General features: G+C 42.5%; 1 protein-coding gene across 1 annotated transcript in view; it reads left to right on the top strand.

The window, feature by feature from the left end:
- The window catches only part of ERBB4 (erb-b2 receptor tyrosine kinase 4), a 1576940-nt gene that overhangs the window by 368613 nt on the left and 1196194 nt on the right, over positions 1-12133 (top strand). The gene's annotated exons all lie outside the window — the stretch shown is intronic.

Below are 12133 nucleotides of genomic sequence, written 5' to 3'. Positions count from 1 at the left end.
CCAGACTCAGACCCACACACAGACCCACACTATCACTTAAATACTAATTCACACATCCATACAACCACTCACACACCCACTCACTCATTCATACAGCCACTAACAGAGCCACTCACTCTCCAATACAGACTTTCACACACAACTCACTTAACCAAACACCCATTCACACAGTCACTCTCTCACCCATAGAGCTACTCACCCCACACTTAATTACCCAAACAGCTACTCACACACCCACGTATTCACCCATACAGCCGCTCACACACCCGGTCACGCACCCATACAGCTACTCACACACCCACTCACAAACAAACACATACAGTCACACACCGACTCACATAATATATATTAAAAATAGTATCCCTCATTAGTATTACACAAAGTATACTAATTTAACTTTTGTAGTATTTATTTATAAATCCTTAGTATATATGTTTAACAATCATAACCTTTTAGAAAACACTCAAAAGCACAGATGATGTCATCAGTGATGTAATCAGTGATGCCACTGACCATTTCATGAGTGATTTAATATGTGAGGTCATAAGAAGTGGATTGTGGGGCTCAAGTTAGAGTTAGCTCAAATTTCAATTTTTTTTGCGCATGCAATCTGACCCTAAATATAACGTCTCTATAACCTTTGTTTTTTTTCTGTGAATTTCTATGGTTTTTTTTAATTCTGTTTCCTAACTATAACGTCCCTGTAACCTTTGGTTTCTTCAATGAATTGCTACGTTTTTTTATTCTATTTCCTATATATAACGTCCCTATATCCTTTGTTTTTTTTCAGTGACTTTCTATGTTATTTTTTATTTTATTTGCTAACTTCAACCTGTAACCTTAGAGAGTGGGTGTGTGAGTGGCTATATAGGTCTTTGAGTGGATGTGTCTGTGTCTGAGTGGGTATTTGAGTTGGTGTGTGACTAGATCTGAGAGAATCTGAGTCTGTGAGTGGGTGTGAGAGTGGGTATGTGAGTGTCTGAGTGGGTGTGTGAGTGATTGTGTGTGTGAGTGGGTGTATGAGTGTCAGATTGGGTCTGTGAGTGGGTGTGTGATTGGATCTGAGAGAATCTGGGTCTGTGAGTGGGTATGAGAATGTCTGTGAGTGGGTGTGAGATTGTCTGTGAGTGGGTGTGTGAGTGTGTCAGTGGGTCTATTAGTGGATGTGTGAGTGTCTGATTGGGTCTGTGAGTGGGTGTGTGAGTGACTTGATCTGTGTGTGAGTGTGTGTGGGTGTGTGTTTGAGTGTTTGAATGGGCCTGCAAGTGGGTAGGAGAGTTTCTGAGTGGGTATCTGAGTGCATGTGTGAGTGTCTGAGTTGGTCTGTGAGTGGGAGTGTAAGTGTCTGAGTGGGTGTGTGAGTGGGTGCATGAGTGTGAGAATGGGTCTGTAAGTGGGTGCGTAAGTGTCAGAGTGAATCTGTGAGTGGGTGAGTAAGTGTCTAAATGGGCATGTGAGAGTCTGAGTGGGTGTGTGTCTGTGTGTTAGTGTCAGAGTGGGTCTCTGAGTGGGTGTGTAAGTATGTGAGTGGGTGCATGACTGGCTACATGAATGTCTGAATGTGTCTGTGAGTTAGTGTGTCAGCGTTTGACTGGGTCTGTGAGTGGACATGTAACTGTCTGAGTGGGGGGTGAGTGTTTGAGTGGGTATGTGAGTGTGTGTGTGTGTGTGTGTGTGTGTGTCTGACTAGGTCTGTAAGTTGTCGAGTGTCCGGGTGTGTACATAAGTGTCAGAGTTGGTATGTGAGTGGGTTTGAGTGAGTGTGAGTGGGTGCATGAGTGTCTGAGTTGGTGGAGGAGTATCTGAGTGGGTGCATGAGTAGCTGAGTGGATCTATGAGTGGGTGTTAGAGTGTCTGTGAGTGGTTGTGTCAGTTGCTGAGTGGGTCTGTTAGTAGTTCTGTAATTGAGTGGGTGTGTAAGTGGGTGTGCAAGTGCCTGATTGGGTCTTTGAGTGAGTGTGTGAGTAGATCTGAGAGAATCTGGGTTTGTGAGGGGGTGTGAGAGTCCTTGTGAGTGGGTGTGATAGTGTCTGAGTGGGTCTGTGAGTGGGTGTGTATGTCTCAGTTGGTCTATGAGTGGGTGTGGGTGTCTGATTAGGTCTGTGAGTGGGTGCGTACGTGTCTGAGTGGGTGTGTGAGTGTATGAGTGGGTCTGTGAGTGGGTGCTTAGGGGTCTGAGTAGGTGTGTGAGTGTCCGGGTCTATGAGAGGGTGCATGAGTATCTAAGTGGGTGTCTGAGTTCATGTGAGACTCGGTGCCTCAGTGTCTGAGTGCATGGTTTTAAAATGTGAGTGTTTTTGCAAATCAGCTGTAGTTGTATATGGGGGTTGCGCTGAGCATTGGAACAGGTTTGCATATCCCTGCACTTGAACAAAAAAAATTCTCAGGCATTTTCTAGCCCATCAGAGGTCCCTCACAAACCCCCAAATCATAAAAAACACATTTTCTGGACCAAGATCTAGCTTTCTGCCAAATTTGGTATAATTCCATTCAGTTGTTAGGGTTGTAGTCATGACTAAAATCCGGGGAACATCCTTTACAACGCAACTTTTACAACACACTACCATTACGACGCAACTTTTACAACGCAAGTTATTACAACGCATTGCGCTGGGGGCGCTCTAGGATAGGGAATAGTTTAATTTACTATCCAACACCTTCCCTACTATCCACGGGGACTGGATTGGAATAGTAAATTAAACTATTCACTATCCAGCGCCCCCCAACGCAAGTCGTTGTTACGACTTGCGTTGTAAAACCTGCCTCGTAATGGCATGCGTTGAAACGTCATACATCCCTATGGGAATTTACATGGGAAACCATTATTTTACCACCCCTTTTTCTCAGCCCCTACTTGACGGATCACCTCGAAACTTTCCATGCACAAGTAGAGCCAGTAGGGCACTTTTTGGGAAATTTTTGTAAAGATTAGTCAAACTGCCCCAAAGTTATAAGCAGGTCAAAAACATTTTTCCTATTGAAGCTAGGTCCTAAATATAACCACCTACTGGCGACCTCCAGTAATATATATACATATATATATATATATATATATATATTTATATATATATATATATATCACTTTTATTGTAAGAAAACCTACTTTTTAACATAGCCGAACCGCAGCTTCACATACTTCTCTTTTAACAGCGACTTCTGTATGTCTTTCTTTTAAAAAAACATAGTGAAAGACTAACCCAATTTGCATATTTACCTGAACAGTAAGGGCACCACACTGGAGCACAGTTAAAAATGTGTGTGAGCTACCGTGTGAGGTTGACCCACCCACAAGAAGTGAATTTGTAAGAGAGTTGTTCTGCATGACTGTGCACCCTATTTCATTTCTCAGCTGCATGTAAGCATTTTGCTTGTTCCTTTGTATTTTGTAACCGAACAGAGGAGCCAAGTCTTAAGTGGGAATTACCTTTACATCAACTATTTGAACAAGACACATTTCCAACATTCTAGAGGGTACGCTCTCTTTTTGAACTACGCCCTTTCTTTCAACACAAGTTTTCAGTTTTACGAACTGCCATACTTGATACACACACTTACTTTCAATCTCTAGGCCCTTCCTCTTTCCTGACCGGCTCCACATGGTATAAACTTCTCCACATAAATCCCCAAACCTCTTGTATTTATTGTCGCCTGACACACTCTTCCATTGATAGGGATAAAACAAAAATAGAAATTTCCTGGGAAGCTGATTTTGACACAGAAAGGTCCATCACCATATGGAATAAGATATGGACAAAAATTAGGAAATCATCTAGAGCAGCAAACACTATACAAACTATTTTCTTCATTTAGAACAGTCTATTAACACCCAAGACCTTTCACAAAATGCACGCTAAAATTCCTGACACCTGCTGGTCGTGCTCCTTTGAGCACACTGATCTAAAACATTTACTTTTCACATGTCCATGTGTATTCAAATTTTGGAAACAAATCTGGACTCAGATCAACACTATTTTTCATACCACAGCCCCCTTTTCATCCAATAAATTTTTGGGGGGAGCCTATCTGTTGGATATGGGTCAACCACAAGTGCAAATCATAGACTTGTTGCTAGCAGTCGCTGTTCAACAGATAACAAAGAATTGGAAGGAGACATCTAAACTATCTTATTTAACTTGGTGGTATGCTGTCTGTCATAACCACAGATAGGATACAACATTTGTATATCCCCTATCTCCTGCTAAGAAATGTTTACAGCTATGGTCTCCTGTCACGCAGTTTTTAGAAAATGGCACAAAAAAAATCCTTCGCTCCTATCCCCGGTACAAGAAGTTGTTCAGCCTCACTGACTTCCCTTCTATTGATAATAACAATGTTTAGTATGTTATTTCTGGATTATTCATGCAATTGCATATTTATAACATATTTCTTTCTTCTTTTTTTTCTTTTATTGCAGTTTTTATGAACCAGCTCTTTGTATTTCTTAAATTATTTTATTTCTCACTCCCAGAAAGAATACATAATACTAATGCTACTTTCTATGTTGTCCTTAATATTTAATTGTACAAAGTATTGACGTTTGTTTAATTTCTTTCAATAAACTTACTTTTGAAACTTAAACAAGTATGAATTACCTCACAGAGGTCACTGATTGAAAGCTGGGGAGGGGCATCCCCGTTTGGCTCCAAAGGAGTTGCCTCTTGGAATGTGAGTGGGGGACAAGTCAACAGTACTTCAAAATAAATGGCTGCTGAGGATCTTCTGTCAATAGACATAATGTATACTTCATGCCTGTTTCTTTCTCTGAGGCCTGGGATCAAACCATTTTGATTTAGACCAGTGTCCCTTGACCAAGAGAGGAAATATATGCAAAGGGTCAGGGGATTTTGGAAAACTGTTCACTTGCTTTCAGGGACTATTATTGGGGCAGCCCCTCAACTCTAATACGGTTACTTTAATGAATTGTCTGTATTGGACCATTAGAGTACGCTTGGAAGCTGAAAAAATGTCAACCCACAAAGTCCTTGGCGGCAAAACCGGAGGAGACCAGCCAGGAGGATCTGTATGGTAGCAGCTTGTTGGACACCCTAGAAACCAAGACGTGTATGTGATTCTGAGAAAAGATCAAGCAGCTGATCTGTTTTGCCTCATATGACTGAAAAAGCAGAAGGGAGAATTATTCAAGTGAAGCAGATCAGTAACCAGATAAAACCGGAGTGGCACTGGAGTGGGTCTGAAAATTCTATGTTGGAACTTGGAAGTGGGTGATGAAGCTAACTGCAACACATTGTGATCTGTTTGCTGAAGGAGAACACTCCAATTGGGTACAGATGAGTCATTGCACCAGCACCAAGAACTGAACTTGGAAAGCTGGTTCAAGGACTAAATTCGCACTTAGAAAAGAGGGAGAACCACCTATTGATTTTGGCAGGCACACCTGGACCAGTGACACTTTGTGACATAGAGACACTGCCCAGGGACACTCCCAAGGAGTCTGACTGAAGGCAAGAGGCAGCCTGAATCTGAAAGAAGGGCTGCACACCTGAAGGGAGAGGCATAATTTGATGGCCTCTGGTGTGTAATGGGCAGTAACTTTCAATCACTGACCATACTAAACTCCCTTCAAAGTAAAGTAAAATTCGACATCATATCACTAATTTGGTTATGAAGATGAACTGAGTGCTATTCTGTTTCCAGTCTCGGTTTGGTGCTGTTTGTGTTCTGCTCCTGCTTCTCTAGCAGGAGCGGCCGAGGAGAATTCGATAGAGGGAACATTAAATAAATAAATAATTAATTTTCCCTCTTTGTCTGTCAACCCCCCCCCCCCTCCCCCCCGCCTCACCACCCCGCCACTCTTACCTGCATTGGCCCCTCTTGCTGTCTTGTACCAGTGCTGCCAGAAAGGAGGCACAGTTATCCGGGACCTGATTGGCAACGAAAATACTTTTTCCTACCATGGTAACCTACCTTCCTAGATTGGTCATGTAATTCCATGGCTAATTGTGCAAGGTGGATGGTAAATATGAACTTTCTTGAAAACGTACCCCATCCCAAATGTTCAGCATAACGTTTTTTATCCTACATGGTCCCCTGTTTTGGAGATCTGAACACAGGTCTCCCTTGTTTTGTCATCTAAAGCACAACAGAATCCTGTGAAATTTTTGCGTTACGTAATGTAAATTTCTCAAATACTGTTTCTATTGTGATGTCATGTCTTTAAGTCTGAGATAAAAGCAGGGTGCTTGGCAGACCAATATAAGTGGAGTCTAACATTTGCATAATTTGCCTTTGCGTAATTATGCAAAATTCCACAAAAATTATGCAAAACACAAAACTGGCATTAAGTGCTAAAATGTTACTGTGAAATGTGCCCTAACTTTAATTCTGGACAAGAGGAAGCATAAAAATAGTACAAAAAATGCAAGAGTTGAGAAACAACAGCTGGTCAAACTCTTTTCGTCTGCATAAAAATATCACAAAAACACAGGGGTTGCGAAAAACAGCTGGTCGAACTCTTGTCTGCGTTGTTCCCATGATAAAATGTTACCACAAACTCCACAGAAGTTGGGCATGCTGCGTAATGGTGTAATTTCAGAAAACAAGCATATGAATATGAAATTATGTAAGATTATGTCAGAGTGGCGGAAATGTAGCCCAGGCCTAGCCAACAGTTGCTCTATGGGAAAAATTGCTGCTCTTGTAAAAGCTCATCTCCCATTCCTTAAGCCATAGCTCCGGTCAGATTTCAGCTATCAACTACAAATCCTCTTTTACCCCTTTTTCTCACAAGTATTTCACTTTGTTAAGCTGTCAATCAGAATACTAACACACTAAAACTGCATATGCACTGTCACATGTCCAACCGGGCTGGACTGTTCCCATGAGGCACAGGGTCAGACTGATTTGCATATGGCCATGTCTGAACTGGGGTAGCAGAGTGGGCTAAAGAACGGTGATGGATTAAACCCAGATCTGTTGACTGGGTGTGAGTGTTTGATTGGTTCAGATGCTCCGTCCATCACCACCCCCTTTTGTACCACTTTGTTCGCCATAAGTTGGCAGGGTATGCTCAGACGTGAGTCCCTTGCTCACTTTGCCACTGGATTCAAGCAAGTCGGGCTGAAGATGGCTGAAATGCCAGAAACCGGTCCTCGGAAGCTTGTTTCCGGTCCAGGGAAGGCATGGCTTGGCAGTTCGGGCTGGACTGTTCCCATGAGGCACAGGGTCAGACTGATTTGCATATGGCCATGTCTGAACTGGGGTGGTGAAGAACCGGCATAGTGGGCTAAAGAACGGTGATGGATTAAACCCAGATCTGTTGACTGGGTGTGAGTGTTTGATTGGTTCAGATGCTCCGTCCATCACCACCCCCTTTTGTACTACTTAATTAGTGCAGCATAGAGTAAAACCCGCTTCCACTATAATCACAGGTCTGCAGATTCAGGTTCAAAATCTAAAATCAATCATCATCTACTCACTTCAATGTTCCAAGTGAAAACAATTGACACCTCAGTAGCAAGGGCCGCACATGGAGCAGAAAGTCTCCATCTGCAGCCGTGTGACTAAAAACTGAGGGAGAATCCAACTAGGGGCCTGAGTACGATTATGGCATTGCAGGCAGGAAACAGCCCCACTCCCGCACTGCCAAACCCGTGGTTCGAGATGAGGAGTTTTCTCCTCGTCTGGCAGCCGGTTCTTTGGAGTTCTCATGGCGGTGCCTATGAAATAGGCACCTCAATGGGAACGGCAAAATCAGTACCTGCATGGCATGGACTGCTGTAGTCCATGCTGTGCAGGTACTGGGATGCATGCACACAAGGGGGCACAACATGTGCCCACCTGTATGCACCCCATAGCCCAGAGACAACAGGGGGTCCTATGAGGACTCCTTTGTTATCTTTTTGCCATGGTTTTCATTGAGGTGGAACCGCCGTGAAAACCGTGGCAGCGAGGAAACTCGTAATATATTTGGCGGGACCGCAGAGGTCCTGTCAAGCTTATTGCGGGCTCAAGACCGATGCACCACTGCCAGGGATCAGAGTTGCGGCAGTCCAAGGGCAGCCCGGTCGCCGTAGTTGTAATAGGGCAGTCAAAAGACCGCAGCTGCCGTGCCCCGTGAGTCTGGCGGTCCATTGATCGACAAACGCGTATTTAGCCCCTAGGACTGTTGGCCAGGACTAGTGAAAACAAGCTGGAAACTAGGTCGGACCCCAGCAGCAAGAGCCCTCATCAAGGGCGTGGATTCCATTGATGCAGCAGGTGGCACTGGCGTCAGGAGGCCTGAGTTGGCCACCAAACCCTGAATATTGCTATGTTTTATCATTCAAACATCGGCCAGGGGGTCTATTTCCTTCCTACGCCATCGAGGCTCCTGGGGAGGGATGTGCATGGCGATCCTTTGCTAATACTAAAGTATCGATCAGTAGGGATTTTGGAATGTTTTGGAATGGAGGAAGGAATGAAAGTCAGTATCGACGATAAGGAATAGCTGACAAACACAAATGAAATCGCTCTCATCTCTACAGAACGAAAGACGTCCAGCCAATCGAGGTCGGTTACTGTGGAAAATACACATATGGAAATGCTGTGCACAATATTTTCGTGACAGATTTTCATGAACTGTGGGTCTCAAAAACCTATTCTGTATTTCAGCCATGTGTTAAAAAAGCCTAAAACCGCTGTAACGGGGGAAGTGAAATATGTCCCTTTCTTCGCAGTACCAGCACACGCTGCTAGTTAATTAAACACCCGGGCGTTGAGTTTAAACTGAGCGAGATTACGCACAAGGATTTATTGCACAACAATTAGGCACGTTTGCCCTTAGGTGTCTTTTGCTGCCTCCCAGGGGAGCGTGGAGGTGTAAGAGGGGAAGGGAGGGTGTAAATTCCATCGTTTTACAGTTCTCCTCGCTTAGAGATTTATCTAGTTTAATTGATTCGGCCTTCATTATAAATCTCACAGTGAGAGCTCGCGGCAGAGGGCACGGCGTATTATGCTAATTTCCAGGCTTCCCTTGAGACGAGGTATATTTCGACACAAAGAACAACGCATAGCTCGGGGCCTGGGCATCTGAAAGCGGGGCGCAATGGAGAGGAGACACAATAATGTTGTTATCTGGAAGGCCCGCTTGAGTCTGGAGTAAAAATGCTCTTTCAGCTGCAAGGGCCGAGGCTGAAATCCATGTAAGTGCGCTTATCTACAGTATGAAAGAGGTGCTATAGACTGTATGGCACTCTGAGAGGTTTTTGAAGTGCTGGTGTGTTGTTAGGTATGGCGAGTAGGCTGCGTTGCGTTCAAGTGTGTGTGTCTTTTCTTGTTTAGACTTCCATCCCCCGCCATGGCTCGGAGCTCTTTCTGTGTCACGCAGGAAAACGCTGTGTCGTACTTCCAGACTAACAGAATAAATACTGTGAGTTTCAATACAGTGTGCTCATCCAAAAACTCAAATTGTATGAAACCTACCAGGATGGAAAAGTCGTATTCCAATGACACGTTTGTCCTGCAGCCATTGGTTCAAATTTTGTGAATCTTCGATTATGCATAAACCTCTGGTATAGTTTAAACTGGAGGTTGTTAAAGACAGTTGTATAAAATGCTATTCTTATACACAGCTGACTTTGTTGTCAGTGAGAGGCAGGGAAGAGCGGGTGGCAGCCCTGGGCCCAGTGCTTAATTTGTAGTACCGGTGCAAGACACTTTCTGAGAGGATGCGGCCCATGGAATTAAATGTCGGTGCGTAAAGTACCACGGTTGTGTAGTCTTAGAGCCACCTGATGCCTCATTATCCTGCTAGCAGACACTCCTTGCCACTTTATCTTACTCTTACAGGGTCCTCTTGTCCCTTTTCTGTTTTGTGAATTTGCCCTCTCTTGCTCTTGATTAATGTCTGAAGACGAAAAAATATATGCTGGCGTGCCCCACCGGCTCAAATTAAGCAGTGCCCTAACCACTTGCTTAGGAACCTAAATTATGCTTTACGAAGTCTCCTAGACTCATGTTTTGAAGCCTGTCACTTTGCGTTTGCCATCTTGAATTTCCATCATTAGAATCTCATCGAAATAAATTAACTATCCTCTAAATTGACATCTAGTACATCCTGGGTGATGGGGATAACTGGAATGTATTGCGTACTGCTCAGTCTCATCATTATTTTGTAACACGTGTGTCAGGATAGCACTAAATGCTTCTCTTAATTAGGAGTTGCTAGCAGATTCCACAATGTCAGCCATACCAAGATATTTCCGTAATTATAGTCAATCGTTTGCCCTGTCAACAAACATAGATGGATTTCTAACAAGCATTTTTCAACTCCTGAGACGCTAGCATTGAGTAAGCAAAATCCGTATTACTTCTCCACCAGCTACTCGAGTTAGATTTTGCTTTAAGATTCTGTGTTAGAGTAGAGATTATGGGATACATCTTTAAACATGTAGAGAACTGTGGTGCAAGGAGTTTTATCTAAAACATTAAGAAAAGAAACCTTCAAAGCTAGTCTTTAAACTTCTGAAAGACTTGATTGTGTATGGCCACCGTCTATACCCCTTCTGCAGACATAGCTCTGCAGTATATTGCATATGTATCACAATCAAACATATGAAAACTATTGTGTTTTGCACTGCTGCATAGATTTTGTCCTGAATGACTTCAAAGCTAGGCATCAATCACCAGGAAGCTACTCCACTGACCCTTCTTGCCAATCCGCCTGTGATGCTGGTGTTTTCAGATATTTCGCCTCTAAAAATCTCTACCTAGAATCTTTAATTCCACCCGTCATACTTCCCAGAATAATCACTCCTTTGTAGCCAATAAGCTTAGGATCCCCCTATGAAAATGCTGTTTGTTGTTGATCCAAAAATGTTCCTACAAGCTTAGTGGATGGTAACTTATGAATACCAAGCTCACTGCACAGATGATATGCATGATGGTGAATCTAAAGCCGCAAGCATCAGACAATGAGGATGAAGCTGCCAGGGGATGAAAGGTAGAAGAACTCCTCCTATTCCTTCATAAATGGTGCACATTACCTCCACTTTTCTAATTTTTTTGTGCACGCTATAATTTGTGATTAGTTTAGCAGTTATTTTATCTAGATCATCAACCGTGGAAATCAGAATGATTTTCACAGGGTGTCCAAAGATCAAGTGTAATACTTGTAGTTTCAATGATATGTTATCATGCCATAAGTAGATTTGTTGTTCACCTAACTGTACATAGGTGATATTGAGTTTTGAAGTGAGGGTATTTTTTACCTAATCGTATGGTGTCAGTGTAAAAGGAGATAATGATACTCTGTATATAGTAGGTTGGAAAGTGAGAAATCCTTGATTTTGATTCCCTGAAGTAAAAAAAACGCATAAAAGTATTTATTTTGCCCCCAGTTGGATCTGCTGTAGAGAGGAATGGAAGTACATTTGTGCACAAATCGTATTTCAGGTTTCATGTGTGAGTGAAATTAGGGCTAATCCCTAGAGTACATAAAATGGAGATCAGCCTAACTCATGCCAGAGGCAATGACAAAACATGTTTACTGCATTTCAGGATGTGCATAAGCTCTCTATTAGGAGGGATATTCAAATAAAGAAATCGATGTGTAGGCTTGTGTAGGAAATATGGAAAGAGTTTTTGACCACTCTTGATGTGATGTATTTTATTAGTGAAAACAGAAACTGGTGGCTGTCATTGTTTTATTTGAAATAAAACAGATAGTTTGTAAGCTATACGGAAGGCATAAATGGTAATAAAATGTTCGTAGTTTACAACAGCACATAGTCAGTGCACGTATATGTATGTGTGTGTGTGTTTATATATATTATAGGTACATATGTACAGACAAAGGGAGAATGCATAACGGGTAATGTGTAAAATGGAACTATATTGCCACAGAGTAGTATTGTAACATCATAAACTACAGCAATGAAGGCTGAGTGGTCTGCAAATGTAACCAGAACTCCAGGATGGCAACATAGGAACATATTACTCATGTTACACATTTGTTTTGTTTCTTACTATATGACGATTTTGGTGAAATTGTTCTGGAAAAATACTTATTGAAAACAGTAAGTGAAATATCGGCTACATTGTTTTAAATTAGTAAAAAGAAGAGAGCAGTAATAAATTGTTATTTGACAAGAAAGGGTTTTAATGAAAACAGGCTTTGTTTTGTTAACAAGCATTG

This window comes from Lissotriton helveticus, chromosome 3_1, assembly GCF_964261635.1.
Source record: "Lissotriton helveticus chromosome 3_1, aLisHel1.1, whole genome shotgun sequence".
Classification (NCBI taxonomy): domain Eukaryota; kingdom Metazoa; phylum Chordata; class Amphibia; order Caudata; family Salamandridae; genus Lissotriton; species Lissotriton helveticus.
The sequence above is the reverse complement of the archived record's forward strand: the minus strand, read 5'-3'. Positions and strand labels throughout refer to the sequence as shown.